We start from the raw sequence: 16,223 nt of genomic DNA, 5'->3' as shown, positions 1-16,223 counted from the left end.
TAGATTACGATGGAGAAGAATATAGGGGATCGTTTAAAAATAAGAATGAAGCTACCATATGTTCAAGAAATCCAATAATTGTCAATAATTTTCATGAGGAAAATCATAATTCCAAAAGATGCACAACCTCAATATTGATGGCAGCATTATTTGAAAAGCACGAAATGGAAGCAACAGAAATATCCATTCATCTAGAGAGAAATGGATAAAATGAGTTGGGACATACATACCATAGTCTTAAGATGGAATGAAATCAGGTAAATTTCATAGATGCAGAAAGACAGAGACAGTGTCAGATACAATAAAGCTAAGACAAAAGAGGAAAAGAAATATCAGATATTAACACAAATATATGGGATCTAGGTAAAACTGGAATAGATGATTCTCTATGAGAAGCATAGATAGGGACACAGCAATGGAGAAGAAATATACGGTTATCAAGGATGCAATGCCTGGTGGTAGCAGGAATTAGGAGATTACAACAGACACACATATACTTCTGATCTGTATGCACAGAACAGGGAAGTCTTAATGCACTGTGATGACCAGAGTAAGAAAGAAGTCAAAAACATGGAGATAGATGTATGGTTGCTCTTTAGTTACTATCTCGTTTACTAGACTTTATGACGTGAAGGACTGCAGCATTCTCTAATTTTGCTTTAGGGGAAAAACTAACAAAATAATGGAAAACAAGTATACTCCAAAAAAATTAAGTTTTAAAAGCATATTAGCTTTTTTATAAACATCATTATTCTTAATGAATCTCACATTATCTTGGAAGTGAAAAGTAGAACTCTAAGTGTGCACACTTTAATGACAAATGCAATTCCAATATCGGAATACTACACCCAAATTCACAACACACTTATTTAGAAGACAACAATAAAAAATAAAAGTGACTATACATTATATTTTGCTGCACATGTGCATGTCTAAAGATTGAAAAATTTTCCCCAAAAGAAAAATTACCTTAAAAGAGTTGGGACAGAACCATGAACAATCTACTCTGTCTAGTTAACCCATGATATGTACTTGTGCATTTTATATATTATAGTGTTTTAATTTTTTTTATTTAATTCTATTGTATTGTTCTTTAAAATATTCATTATATTTGTCACACAACGTCTTTTACATGTTACCATATGTTATGGATGAATGACAATATACGTGTTCTTTTAAATCTCCTTTACGTATTTATTTTAAAAATAATAGTTCTTCGTTCACAGGAATTTAAGCTTTACAAAATCTTTAAATGGTTATATTGATATGTTGAATTACATTCCCATGATGGCTGTAGGTACAAGAAAATCTGAATTTTATTAAGGCATCCAGTTTAAAGGTATCTTTCTCCAATCAACTATCACTTGAGTTCAGTTCAGTTGCTTAGTGGTGTCCGACTCTTTGCGACCCCATGAATGGCAGCACGCCTGGCCTCCCTGTCAATCACCAACACCTGCAGTCCACCGAGTCGATGATCCCCTCCAACCATCTAATCCACCATCTAATCCTCTGTCGTCCCCTTCTCTTCCTGCTCTCAATCTTCCCCAGCATCAGGGTCTTTTCAAATGAGTCAGCTCTTCGCATCTGAAGGCCAAAGTACTGCAGTTTCAGCTTTAACATCAGTCCTTAAAATGCACAACCAGGACAGATCTCCTTTAGAATGGACTGGTTGCATTTCCTGGAAGTCCAAGGGACTCTCAATAATCTACTCCAACAACACAGTTCAAAAGAATCATTCTGCACTCGGCTTTCTTTATAGTCCAACTCTCAGATCCATGCACGACTACTGCAAAAACCATAGCCTTGACTAGACAGACCTTTGTTGGCAAAGTCATTCTCTGCTTTTTAATATCATGTCTAGTTTGGTCATAACTTTTCTTCCAAAGAGTAAGCGCCTTTTAATTTCATGGCTGCAATCACCTTCTGCAGTGATTTTGGAGCCCAGAAAACTAAAGTCAGCCTCTGTTTCCATTGTTTCCCCATCTATTTGCCATGAAGTGATGGGACCAGTATCTGAATGTTGTTCTTTAAGCCAACTTTTTATTCTCTTCTTTCACGTTCATTAAGAGGTTATTAATTCTTCTTCACTTTCTGCCATAAGGGTGGTGTCATCTGCATATCTGAGGTTATTGATATTTCTCCCTGCAATCTTGATTCCAGCTTGTGTTTCCTACAGACCAGTGTTTCTCATGATGTAATTTTCATATAAGTTAAATAAGCAGGGTGAAATATACAGCTTTGATGTACTCCTTTTCCTATTTGGAAACAATCTGTTGTTCCATGTACAGTTCTATATATTGCTTCCTGACCTTCATACAAGTTTCTCCATATGCAAGTCAGGTGGTCTGGTATTTTCATATTTTTTAAAAAAATTACACAGTTCATTGTGATCCACAATTCAAAGGCTTTGGCATAGTCAATAAAGCAGAAACAGATGATTTCCTGGATTTCTCTTCTTTTACCGAAAACCGAGTGGATGTTGGCCATTTGATCTCTAGTTCCTCTGCCTTTTCTAAATCCACCTTGAACATCTGGAAATTCATGGTTCCCATGTTACTGATTCATGGCTTGGAAAATTTTAAGGAACACTTTAGTAGAGTGTGAGATGAGTGCAATTGTATTGTAGTTCAGCATTTTCTGCCATTGCTTTTCTTTGAGATTGGAGTGAAATCTGATATTTCCCAGCCCTGTGTCCACTGCTGAGTTTTGAAAGTTTGCCAGCATATTGCATGCATCACTTTCACAGCATCATTTTTCAGGATTTTAAATAGTTCAATTGGAATTCCATCATCTCCAGTATCTTTGTTCATAATGATGCTTCCTAAGGCCCACTAGACTTCACTTTCCAGGATGTCTGATTCTAGGTGAGTAATTTCGTGATTATCTGGGTCATGAAGTGTTGTTTTTATTCATTTAATTTTTTTGTACAGTCCTTCTGTGTATTCTTGCCATCTCTTCTTAATCTCTTCTGCTTCTGTTAGGTCCCTACCATTTCTGAATGTTTCTGCTGCTTTCCCAGATAACATACAATTACATTAATAAGTCTTAGAGAATGCTGTTCTGGCATACTGTCTCAGGTCACACAGAGTTCCAGGCCCAGGGTACCACTTCCATTCAGATACAGGCCAAAAGGAGTCACCCAGAGTCATGGCTCAGACACACACAAGTGGAGACATGCCCTGGCTTGGCTGGCACTGTGACTTTGGAGTGTGCCACTCCTGCCAGCCCACACGTCCCTCCACCCCATGGGTTTGCCTGTGCCCTCACCCATATTCCTCCTCCTGCTCCTGCTCCTTCTATCCTCCTGAACAACCAACCGTAAGAAGCAGTAGTAAGGATATGACTTTGCCCCAGGAGCTAGGAATGCCCTGGATGATTCCACAAGCGACACTTTTCCTCTGATGGTTCTTCCACCTGAGCGGAGAGTAGGCCCTGCGGTAATTTTCACTCCCACAACTCAGCTCTACCTGCGGGAAAGCCAATGCCTCCACTGCACGAAGTGGGGGCAGTGGGAGCCAATCCCTCGGGGCTCCACGGCTTGGGTGTACCTGGTCCTGCTCCTCTGGGTTCTCCTCACGCTCTTGAAAGTACAGCAGCTCCTGTTCCTCGCCAACAGACACCAACTTCACCTCCTCCATGATGTCTTCCACCAGTGGCTGGAGGTCTTGCCGGAACCCCACTATTTCTCCTTCCTGCAAAGTTTCTCCTTCCTCCACAGCCTCCATCCTGAAGAGGGTGACCACCTTGAGTGGTGCCCCCTGACCCCCGCTCTCTGTAACGTCCCTGATGGCCCCACCGAGCCGGCAGGTCGCAGGGCCCATGTGGCCTGAAAACCAGTCTCATAAGTAAGAAAATTCAGGTTCCCTAAAACACTCCAGCCTTCCACTGGTCTTCCTTTCCTTGTTGCCCTTACCATGTACCAGGTTTGTGAAGGATGTGGGCCTGGAAACACAGCAACTGGCTGACACAGCGGACCCACAGGCTTCAATCACTCCCCATCAATTAACTACTTGTGGACACTACCAGAAGGGAAGGTGAGACACACAGGAAGATCATTATGTCATCACCCATGCATAGTATGTTGGTGGGAAAGGCTTGGCTTCTACACTCTGACATTCCAAACAATTCAAGAGCCAATCAAATGGAATTTAAAGTCATTTCCTCAGGGGAACTCTGGTTGCAATAAGCCTGTGCCCATCTCTGATCAACACAGTTCAGTTCACTTCAGTCGCTCAGTTGTGTTCAACTCTCCGTGACCCCATGAATCACAGCACGCCAGGCCTCCCTGTCCATCACCAACTGGCGGAGTTCACTTAAACTCATGTCCACAGAGTCGGTGATGCCATCCAGCCATCTCATTCTCTGTCGTCCCCTTCTCCTCCCGCCCGAAAACTTTCCCAGTATCAGCGTCTTTTCCAGTGATTCAATTCGTCGCATGAGGTGGCCAAATATTGGAGTTTCAGCTTTAGCATCAGTCTTTCCAACGAACACCCAGGACTGATCTCCTTTAGAACGGACTGGTTGGATCTCCTTGCAGTCCAAGGGACTCTCAAGAGTCGTCTCCAAAACCACAGTTCAAAAGCATCAATTCTTCGGTGATTAGCTTTCTTCACAGTCCAACTCTCTCATCCATACATGACCACGGGAAAAACCATAGCTTTGACTAGATGAATCTTTGTTGGTAAAGCAATGTCTCTGCTTTTTAATATACTATCTAGGTTGGTCATTACTTTCCTTCCATGGAGTAAGTGTCTTTTAATTTCCTGGTTGTAATCAGCATCTGCAGTGATTTTGGAGTCCAAAAATATAAAATCTGACACTGTTTCCATTGTTTTTCCATCTATTTCCCATGAAGTGATGGGACCAGATGCCAAGATCTTTGTTTTTTGAATGTTGAGCTTCAAGCCAACCTTTTCACTCTCCTCATTCGCTTTCATGAAGAGCCTTTTGAGTTCCTCTTCACTTTCTGCCATAAGGGTTGTGTCATCTGCATATCTGAAGTTGATATTTCTTCCAACAATCTTGATTCCAACTTGTGCTTCTTCCAGTTCAGCGTTCCTCATAATGTACTCTGCATGAATAAGCAAGGTGACAATATACAGCCTTGACGTACTCCTTTTCCTATTTGGAACCATTCTGTTGTTCCATGTCCAGTTCTGACTGTTGCTTCCTGACCTGCATACAGGTTTCTCAAGAGGCAGGTCAGGTGGCCTGGTATTCCTATCTCTTTCAGAATTTTCCACAATTTATTGTGATCCACACAGTCAAAGGCTTTGGCATAGTCAATGAAGCAGAAATAGATGTTTTTCTGGAACTCTCTTGCTTTCTCCATGATCAAGCATATGTTGGCAATTTGATCTCTGGTGCCTGTGCCTTTTGTAAAACCTGATTGAACATCTGGGATTTCACGGTTCACATATTTCTGAAGCCTGGTTTCGGGGATTTTGAACATGACTTTACTAGCGTGTGAGATGAGTGAATTTGTGCGGTAGTTTGAGCATTCTTTGTTATTGCCTTTCTTTGGGATTGGAATGAAGACTGACCCTTTCCAGTCCTGTGGCCACTGCTGAGTTTTCCAAATTTGCTGGCATATTGAGTGCAGCACTTTCACAGCATCATCGGAGCAGCTGTGAAGAGATATCCCATGCCCAAGGTAAGAGAAACCCAAATAAGTCGGTAGGTATTTTGAGGGGACATCAGAGGGTAGACACACTGATATAATGATCACAGGAAACTAGTCGATGTGATCACATGGACCACAGCCGAATGTGGTCCACTGGAGAAGGGAATGGCAAACCACTTCAGTGTACTTGCCTTGAGGACCCCAGGAACAGCATCAAAGGGCAAAATGAAAGGATACTGAATGAGGAATTCCCCAGGTCGGTAGGTGCCCAGTTTGCTACTGTATATCCGTGGAGAAATAACTCTAGAAGAAATGAAGGTATGGAGCAAAAGCAAAACCAATACCCAGTTGTGGATGTGCCTGGTGATAGAAGCAAGGTCCGGTGCTGTAAAGAGCAATATTGCATAGGAACCTGGATTTAGGTCCATGAATCAAGGCAAATTGGAAGTGACCAAACAGGAGATGGCCAGAGTAAACATTGACATTCTAGGAATGAGTGAACTAAGATGGATTGGAATGGGAGAATTTAACTCACAGGACCATTATATCTGTAACTGTGGGCAGGAATTCCTTTGAAGAAATTGAGTAGACAGCATAGTCAACAAAAGAATCCAAAATGCAGTACTTGAGAGCAATCTCAAAAACGACAGAATGATCTCTGTTCTTTACCAAGGCAAACCATTCAATATCATGGTAATCCAAATCTATTCTCTGATCAGTAATGCTGAAGAAGCTGAAACTGAAAGTTCTGTGAAGACCTGCAAGACCTTCTAAAACTAACACCCAAAAAAGATGTCCTTTTCATTATAGGGGAATGGAAAACAGAAGTAGGAAGTCAAGAAACACCTAAAGTACGAGGCAAATTTGCCTTGGAGTACAGAATGTAGCAGGGTAAAAGGCTAGTAGAGTTCTGCCAAGAGAACGCACTGGTCAAGCAAACACCCTCTTCTCTTTTTCTTCCCACTTATGTTGCCCTCTGAGGTCTAAACTCGCCATGAACTCACAAGTGAGAGTGTTTCCTGGTGTTCGGAACTTTTTAAACTTCTCCCTTTTTTATGCCTCCCTTCCCAGGACAGAGTTCCATTCTTATCTCTTTTGTCTCTCTTTGTATCTTTTATGTTTTTTCCGACCTCCTTTTGAAGCCAATGGGCTGCTTTTCTGGGTGCCTGATGTCCTCAGCCGGCATTCAGTTGTTTCGTGGAATTTACTCAGTGTTCAAATGTTCTTTTGATGAATTTAAGGGAGAGAAAGTGGTCTCCCCATCATTTTCCTCCACCATCTCCTTCCCTACCTCCATTTTTTTTTTTTATTTCTAAAAGTAAAGAAGCATTATCAGTTGATGTCATCGATTTATAGAAACATGAATTCGTTCATATTTTAGTACCTAATAGTAAGCCTCTGATATTCAGAAGTATCCTAAGTAGGAAATTATAAATGTAGTTTGAAAGCTGAGGTCTGTACTAGGATCATTTATTTTAAAATCCAGGAATTTGTGCTGCTGCTGCTGCTGCTAAGTCACTTCAGTCGTGTCCAACTCTGTTTGACACCATAGACAGAAGCCCACCAGGCTCCCCCGTCCCTGGGATTCTCCAGGCAAGAACACTGGAGTGGATTGCCATTTCCTTCTCCAATGTGTGAAAGTGAAAAGTGAAAGTGAAGTCGCTCAGTCGTGTCCGACCCTTAGCGACCCCACGGACTGCAGCCTATCCGGCTCCTCCATCCATGGGATTTTCTAGGCAAGAGTACTGGAGTGGTTTGCCGTTGCCTTCTCCGGGAATTTGTGCTACTGACTGGGAAAAATGCACAGCAAAAATTTTGAAAATTGTATTTTCTTCAGCCAGACTTTAATCCTGAGGGGAGAGCAGCATGGGGAACACATGTAAACCCATGGCTTATTCATAGCAATGAATGGCAAAAACCACTACAATATTGTAATTATTTAACTGCTCCAGCTAAAATAAATAAATGTTAAAAATGTTGTACAATCATAATGAATGTGATTTGTCTCAAAACATTTTTGATTAAAACACTTGTCTACTATTAGCATAGAAACTAGGGTTCCTTTATTGTTTATTGCTTGGATGAAATTTTACTTGCACACTAATTCTATTTCTTTATTTTTAATTATTTTTTTTTTATTGGTGGCTAATTACTTTACAATATTATATTGGTTTTGCAATACATTGACATTAATCCTCCCCAGGTGCACACGTGCTCCCCTTCTTGAACCCCCCTCCCACATCCCTCCTCCGTTTATCCTACTTCCGGGTCATCCATGTGCACCAGCCCCAAACGTCCTACATCATTTGTTGAACCTGGACTGGTGATTCGCTTCACGTGTGATAATATACATGTTTCAATGCCATTCTCCTAAATCATCCCTCTCCCACAGAGTCCAAAAGACTGTTCTATACACCTGTGTCTCTTTTACTGTCTCATATACAGGGTCATCGTTACCATCTTTCAAAATTGTTTGCGTTAGTATACTGTATTGTTGTTTTTCTTCCTGGCTTACTTCACTTTGTATAATAGGCTCCAGTTTCATCCACCTCATTAGAACTGATTCAAAAGTATTCTTTTTAATGGCTGAGTAAAACTCCATTGTGTATAGGTACCAAAGCTTCCTCATCAATTCATCTGCAGATGGACATATAGGTTGCTTCCATGTTCTTGCTATTATAAACAGTGCTGCAATGAACAATCGAGTATACGTGTTTCTTTCAAATCTGGTTTCTTCAGTGTTTATGCCAGGAGTGCGACTGCTGGATCGTATGGCAGTTCTATTTCCAGTTTTTTAAAGGAATTTCCACACTGTTCTCCATAGTGGCTGTAGTAGTTTTCATTCCCACCAACAGTGTAACAGGGTTCCCTTTTCTCCAAACCCTCTCCAGCATTTATTGCTTGTAGACTTTTGGATAGCAGCCATTCTGACTTGTGTGAAATGGTACCTCTTTGTCATCTTGATTTGAATTTCTCTGATTATGCGGGATATTGAGCATTTTTTCATGTGCTTGTTAGCCATCTGTATGTCTTCTTTGGATAAATGTCTGTTTAGATCTTTGGCCCATTTTTTGATTGGGTCGTTTATTTTTCTGGAATTGAGCTGCAGGAGCTGCTTGTATATTTTGGAGAATAATTCTTTGTCAGTTGTTTCAGTGGCTATTATTTTCTTCCATTCTGAAAGCTGTCTTTTCACCTTGTTTATAGTTTCCTTTGCTGTGCAGAAGCTTTTAATCTTCATTAGGTCCCATTTGTTTATTTTGCTTTTAGTTCCAATATTCTGGGAGGTGGCTCATGGAGGATCCTGCTGTGATTTATATCGGAGAGTGTTTTGCCTATGTTCTCCTCTAGGAGTTTTATAGTTTCTGGTCTTACATTTAGATCTTTAATCCATTTTGAGATTGTTTTTGGGTATGATGTTAGGGGGTATTCTAGTTTCATTCATTTACCAGTTTCCCCAACACCACTTTTTAAAGAATCTGTCTTTTCTCCATTTTATATTCTTGCCTCCTTTGTCAAAGTGAAGGTGTCCATAGGTGCATGGATATATCTCTGGACTTTCTATTTTGTTTCATTGATCTATATTTCTGTCTTTATGCCAGTACCATACTGTCTTGATGATTGTGGTTTTGTAGTAGAGCCTGAAGTTCAGCAGGTTGATTACCTCAGTTCCATTCTTCTTTGGCTTTTCGCGGTTTTTTGTATTTCCATACAAACTGTGAGATTACTTGTTGTAGCTCTGTGAAAAATACTGTTGGTAGCTTGATAGGGATTGCATTGAATGTATGTTACTTTAGGTAGTATACGCATTTTCACAATTATCGGGGACCAGCCTCGATATGGCCCAGGATATCCTCGGGATGAAGGGCGTCGGCGTCAGTGAGAGAGAGAGAGAGAGAAAACCCAAGCACGGGGTTTGCTCTGCTTACGTAGGCCGCAGGCGCCCTCTTGAATCACCAGAGGCACCCCACCAGGGCACCACCTCGAGTGGGTCTTAGAAGCCCAGGCAGATAAATAAACGCAGAGGGCCCAGCACTCCAAGGATCTCAACCAGAAAAAGGAGAATAGAGAAAAGGACAGAAAAAGAGAAAGAACGACATGGGGAGACCAAGCTTCAGTGAGCAAGGCCTAAAACTTTATTTTCCAGTGCTGCTTTTATACCCTAAGTTGTGCACATAAAAACTAGAGAAAGGGAGGTATAGACTCACGCCAAAATCACGCGGGGTGTGCAGTCTTGACCCTTATCAGGATCAGGGCTTATTTTTGTATATCTCATGATACACAAAAGTTTTAGGTGGTTTACAGCATCTTCTGGCCAGGAGGCCTGCTGACAGTTTATGGCCCTCTCTCCTAACAAAGGTTAGTTAGCTAGAAAAAGTCTTATATTCTTTTAAAGTGATTTTCGTAAAGTCATGTGCTAGACACATGACAAAGTTACATTCCTATAAGGCAAAAGTGTAGTGAGCTACAAGAAAGGAATTTATTAACTTAAGATCTGATGTGGTTAAATCAAAGGTTACTACTTATACTCTCTATATGTGATTAATATATTTCCAAGGATACAATAGATAAACTTTGCAGCAAGCATTGATTCAACAATGAAATCTTTTTTTTACTACTATTCTAATGATTTTTATTTCTTCAACAAATTCCTGTATTTTAGAATATTAGGCTTTCTGTCCTTGCATGGTTCGAGGCTGTAAACAGTCACATTCATAGTTGTAAAAGCCCGGACAAACTTGTCATGCAAGTTAGAAAGCTATCAGAGGGGCTTGGATTGGAGCACTCCTATTAAGCCGAGGAGAACTTTTAAACTACAGCTCTGAATTAATGTTTTCAGAGATAGGTGGTTGGGGGGAAGCCCCCGTAAGTATTAAAGGACTTGATAAGAGGTGTAAGAGAGTAAGGCAGTCAGACTCCGGTTTTCTTTGGGGTAGATGCTCAGGTAAGTTCAGGGGGTTCCTCGAGTCCTGATTAGCCTTTGCCCATCAGGCCTCTTCCCCAATTGACCATTGCCACGGGTAGGATTACCCTCACTGGCTCCTGGCACACAATATTTATTCTTCTAATCCATGAACATGGTATATTTCTCCATCTATTAGTGTCCTATTTGATTTCATTCACCAGTGTCTTATAATTTTCTATAGAAGTCTTTTGTTCCTTTCCTCCTCCCAGCCCAACCCCTCCCTATCCCAGTTTTAGCACGGCACTGGCCTCAGTCTTGACAGGAAGGGGACGGGCCCAAGATGGCGGCAGCCAACAGCAACCACTCGTTCTACCCCATCACGGTGCTCATAGACGAGCTCCACAAAGAGGATGTTCAGCTTTGCCCCAACAGCATCTAGAAGCTGTCCACCATTGCTTTGACCCTTGGGGTCGAAAGGGCCCACGGTAAACTTCTGCCCTTCCTTACAGAAACAGTCTATGATGAGGACGAGGTCCTTTTGGACCTGGCAGAGCAGCTGGGCACTTTTACCACTCTGCTGAGTGGCCTCAAGTACATGCACTGCCTGCTGCTGCCCCTGAAGTTGCTGGCCACGGTGGAGGAGACGGTGTGCTGGATAAGGCAATGGAATCCCTGCGGGACATCTCGCATGAGCACTCCCCCTCCGACCTTGAGGTCCACTTCGTGCCCCTGGTGAAGTGGCTGGCGGGCGGAGCCTGGTTCACCTCCCACACTTAAGCCTGCGGCCTCTTCTCTGTCTGTTACCCCCGTGTGTCAAGGGCCATCAAGGCAGAGCTTCAACAGTACTTCCAGAACCTATGTTCAGATGACACCCCCATGGTGCTGTGACCCACAGCCTCCAAGGTTGGGGAGTTCGCCAAGGTGCTGGAGCTGGACAACATCAAGAGCGAGATGGGGCTGCTAGCAGTGGAGACATGCGTGAACATCGCCCAATTCCTGCCCCAGGAGGCCCTGGAGGACCTGGTGATGCCCACCCTGTGCCAGGCTACCGAGGACAAGTCCTGGCGCGTCCGTTACATGGTGGCCGACAAGTTCACAGGGCTCCAGAAAGCAGTGGGGCCTGAAATCACCCAGAAGAACCTGAGTCCTTCCTTCCAGAACCTGATGAAAGACTGTGAGGCTGACTGAGGTGAAGGTTGCCGCCTCCCACAACGTCAAAGAATTCTGTGGAAATCTCTCCGTTGACTGTCGGGAGAATGTGATCATGACCCAGATCTTGCCCTGCATCAAGGTGCTGGTGTCTGATGCCAACCATCTCGTCAAGTCAGCCCTGGCCTCCATCATCATGGGCCTCTTTCCAATCCCGGGCAAAGACAGCACAATCAAGCACCTCCTGCACCTCTTCCTGGCCCAGTTGAAGGACGAGTGCCCTGAGGTGCGGCTGAACATCATCTCCAACCTGGACTGCATGAACGAGGTGATCGGCTTCAGGCAGCTGTTGAAGTCCCTACTCCCTGCCACCGTGGAGCTGGCGGAGGATGCCAAGTGGCGGGTGCGGCTGGCCATCATCAAGTATATCCCTCTGCTGGCGGGACAACTGGGGGTGGAGTTCTTTGATGAGAAATTCAAATCTTTGTGCATGGCCTGGCTTGTGGATCATGTCTATGCCATCCGCGAGGCGGCTACCAGCAACCTCAAGAAGGTGGTGGAGAGGTTTGGGAAGGAGTGGGCCCATGCGACTATCATCCCCAAGGTCTTGGCCATGTCTGGGGACCCCAACTCCCTGCACCGCATGACCACACTCTTCTGTATCAATGTGCTGTCTGAGATCTGCGGGCAGGACATCACCAACAAGCACATACTGCCCACCGTGCTGCACATGGCCGGGGACTCTGTTGCCAACATCCGCTTCAACGTGGCCAAGTCCCTGTAGAAGATCGGGCACATCCTGGACAACAGCACGCTGCAGAGCGAGGTCAAGCCCGTCCTTGAGAAGCTGACCCAGAACCAGGACGTGGACGTCAAGTACTTCGCCCAGGAGGCTCTGACTGTTCTGTCTCTCCCCTGATGCTGGAAGAGGACCCACCGCTGGCCTACGGTGCCCACCCTCCCCCACCAGGCCCCTCCCTGGGGGGACAGTGGGGGTCCTTGGCTGTTACTCCCCGTGCATGCTCTGACCCCAGGTCCCTCCCCTGGCACGGTTCCTCCCTCAGACCGGGACTCCGACTTCTCACGTCCACCCCTCACGGGGCTGGGGGTGCACAGGGTGGGACGGAGCAGAGCCCTGGGAGGACGGGGCCGCTCCCGCCAGGTGGGGAGTGGGGCGAGCACCCCGGTCGCCAGCCAGTGGTGCTGCATGGGGGCCCCTCCCCCATCTCCTCTGCCTCCCTCCCTTCCTCCTGGTGGTTTTTTGTGTTAGTTGTGCAGTTTTTATTTTATTCCCTTTCCCCCTTTTTCACAGAGAAATAAATGTCTAGATATTAAAAAAAAAGAAGCGTTTTGTTGCTTTAGGTAGATATATCTCTAAGTATTTTATTATTTTCGTTGCAACAGTGAATGGAATAGTTTCCTTAATTTCTCTATTTTCTCATTATTAGTATATAGGAATTCAAGGAATTTCTGTGTGTTGATTTTATATCCTACAACATTACTGTATTCATTGATTAGCTCTAGTAGTTTTCTGGTAGAGTCTTTAGGGTTTTCTGAGTAGAGGATCATGTCATTGGCAAACAATGAGGGTTTTACCTCTTTTCCAGTTTGGATTCATTTTATGTATTTTTCTGCTCTGATTGTTGTGCCCAAAACTTCCAGAACTATGTTGAACAGTAGTGGTAAGAGTGGCCACCATTGTCTTGTTCCTGACTTTAGTGGAAATGCTTTCAATCTTTCACCATTGAGGATAATGTTTGCTGTGGGTTTGTCATATTAGCATAGGCTTCATGAAGATCAAGTCTAATGAAGCCTCCCACAAGAATACTGAAAAGCCCACAAGCATGACAAAATTAGAGCCTCTTTAGCTTACTACTCCCATACCAGAAATAATATATAAGAAACTGAGCGATTAGGTACCAAAATACTCACCAAAATACTGGGATATTTTTAGTATCACGTAGATTTAAAACCCTAGGAATTAAGAACAGCATTGTAAACCATACGAGGTTTCTTCCTGTCAGTTCAATTCAGTTCAGTTAAGTTGCTCAGTCATGTCATATCACAAGTAAGACCAGTTAATATGTAATTTTTAATATTTTAAATGTTAAGATGACATATACTGCCTGTTAACTTGTGGTGTTTTGTCTGATCATACATTGCCCTTGTTTGAAATGTTTTACACAGGCATTCATGAATGGGATTTTGCATAGGGAAGTGGAGAAGGAAATGGCAATCCACTCCAGTGTTCTTGCCTGCAGAATCCAAGCGAAGGGGGAGACTGGTGGGCTTCGGTCTATGGGGTCACACAGAGTGGGACACGACTGAAGTGACTTAGCAGCAGCAGCAGCAGTGGGTTTGTTGTATATAGCTTTTATTATGTTGAGGTATGTTCCTTCTATTCCCATCTTCTGGAGGGTTTTTATCATAAATCCATGCTGAATTTTGTCAAAGGCTTTCTCTGCATCTATTGAGATATTCATTTTTTTTCAGTTTGTTAATGTGCTGTATTACATTGATTGATATACTGATATTGAAGAATCATTGCATTCCTGGGATAAAGCCCACTTGGTCATCATGTATGATCTTCCTAATGTGTTGTTGGATTCTGATTGTCAGGATTTTGTGAAGGAATTTTGCATCTATGTTCATCAGTGATATTGGGCTGTAGTTTTCTGTTTTTGTGAGATCTTTGACAGGTTTTGTGATTAGGGTGATGGTGGCCTCGTGGAATGAGTTTGGAAGTTTCCCTTCCTCAGCAATTTTCTGGAATAGTTTGAGTAGAATAGATGTTACCTTTTCTCTAAATTTTTGGTAGAATTCAGCTGTTATGCTTTCTGGCCCTAGGCTTTTGTTTGCTGGGAGATTTCTGATTACAGCTTCGATTTCCGTGCTTGTGATGGGTCTGTTAAGATTTTGTATGTCTTCCTGGTTCAGTTTTGAAAAGTTGTATTTTTCTAAGAATTTGTCCATTTCTTCCAAGTTGTCAATTTTATGGCCATGTAATTTCTGATAGCAGTCTCTTATGATCCTTTATATTTCTGTGTTGTCTATTGTGGTCTCTCCTTTTTCTTTTCTGGTTTTATTGATTTGGATTTTCTCCCTTTGTTTCGTGATGAGTCTGGCTAGTGGTTTGTAAATTTTATTTACCCTCTCAAAGAGCCAGCTTTTGGTTTTGCTGATTTTTGCTATGGTCTCTTTTATTTCTTTTGCATTTATTTCTGCTTAGTTTTAAGATTTCTTTCCTTCTGCTAACCCTGGGGTTCTTCATTTCTTCCTTTTCTAGTTTCTTTAGATGTAGCGTTAGGTTATTTAGTTGACTATTTTCTTGTTTCTTGAGGTACGCCTATATTTCTATGAACTTTCCCCTTAGCATGGCTTTCACAGTGTTCCATAAGATTTGGTTTGTTGTGTTTCCATTTTCATTCATTTCTATGCACATTTTGATTTCTTTTTTGATTTCTTCTATGATTTGTTGGCTATTCAGCAGCGTGTTGTTCAGCCTCTGTATGCTGGCATTTTTAATAGTTTTTCTCCTGTAGTTGAGATCAAATCTTTCTGCACTGTGGGCAGAAAAGATGCTTGAAAATTTTCAATTTTTTTTTTTTTTTTTGTATTTACCAAGTCAAAATTTATGGCCCAGGATGTGATCTATCCTGGAAAAGGTTTTGTGTGCACTTTAGAAAAAGGAGACATTCTTTGTTTTGCCGTGAAATGCCCTATAGATATCTATTAGATCTATCTGGTCTATTGTATCATTTAAAGTTTGTGTTTCGTTGTTAATTTTCTGTTTAGTTGATCTATACATAGGTGTGAGTGGGGTATTAAAGTCTTCCACTATTATTGCGCTGTTGTTAATTTAGCCTTTCATACTTGTTAGTAACTGTCTTACATATTGCGGTGCTCCTATGTTGGGTGCATATGTTTATAATTGCTATATCTTCTTCTTGGATTGATCCTTTGATCAATATGTAGTTTCCTTCTTTGTCTCTTTTCACATCCTTTGTTTTAAAGTCTATTTTATCTGATATGAATATTGCTACTCCTGCTTTCTTTTGGTCTCTATTTGCATGAAATATCTTTTTCCAGCACTTCACTTTCAGTTTGTATGTGTCCCTTGTTTTGAGGTGGGTCTTTTGCAGACAACATGATAAGGGTCTCGTTTTTGTATCTATTCAGCCAGTCTTTGCCTTTTGTTTGGGACATTCAACCCATTTACATTTAAGGTAAATATTGATAGGTATGATCCCATTGCCATTTTCTTTACTGTTTGGGTTCAAGTTTACATACCTTTTCTGTGTTTCCTGTCAAGAGAAGATCCTTTAGCATTTATTGGAGAGCTGGTTTGGTGATGCTGAATTCTCTCAGCTTTTGCTTGTTTGTAAGGTTTTTGATTTCTCCTTCATATTTGAATGAAATCCATGCTGGGTACAATCATCTGGGCTGTAGGTTACTTTCTTTCATCACTTTAAGTATGTCGTGTCATTGCCTCCTGGCCTGAAGAGTTTTTGGTAAAAGATCACTTGTTATCTTTCTGGGAATCTC

General features: G+C 42.3%; 1 pseudogene; it reads left to right on the top strand.

Moving 5' to 3' along the window:
* The first annotated feature begins 10,869 nt into the window (after nucleotides 1-10,869).
* LOC148773103 (serine/threonine-protein phosphatase 2A 65 kDa regulatory subunit A beta isoform pseudogene) lies at nucleotides 10,870-12,597 on the top strand (annotated as a pseudogene).
* Nucleotides 12,598-16,223: the final 3,626 nt, after the last annotated feature.

This window comes from Moschus berezovskii, chromosome Y (genome assembly GCF_049115385.1).
Source record: "Moschus berezovskii isolate FMDL1 chromosome Y, NW_MosBer_1.0, whole genome shotgun sequence".
Classification (NCBI taxonomy): domain Eukaryota; kingdom Metazoa; phylum Chordata; class Mammalia; order Artiodactyla; family Moschidae; genus Moschus; species Moschus berezovskii.
The sequence above is the reverse complement of the archived record's forward strand: the minus strand, read 5'-3'. Positions and strand labels throughout refer to the sequence as shown.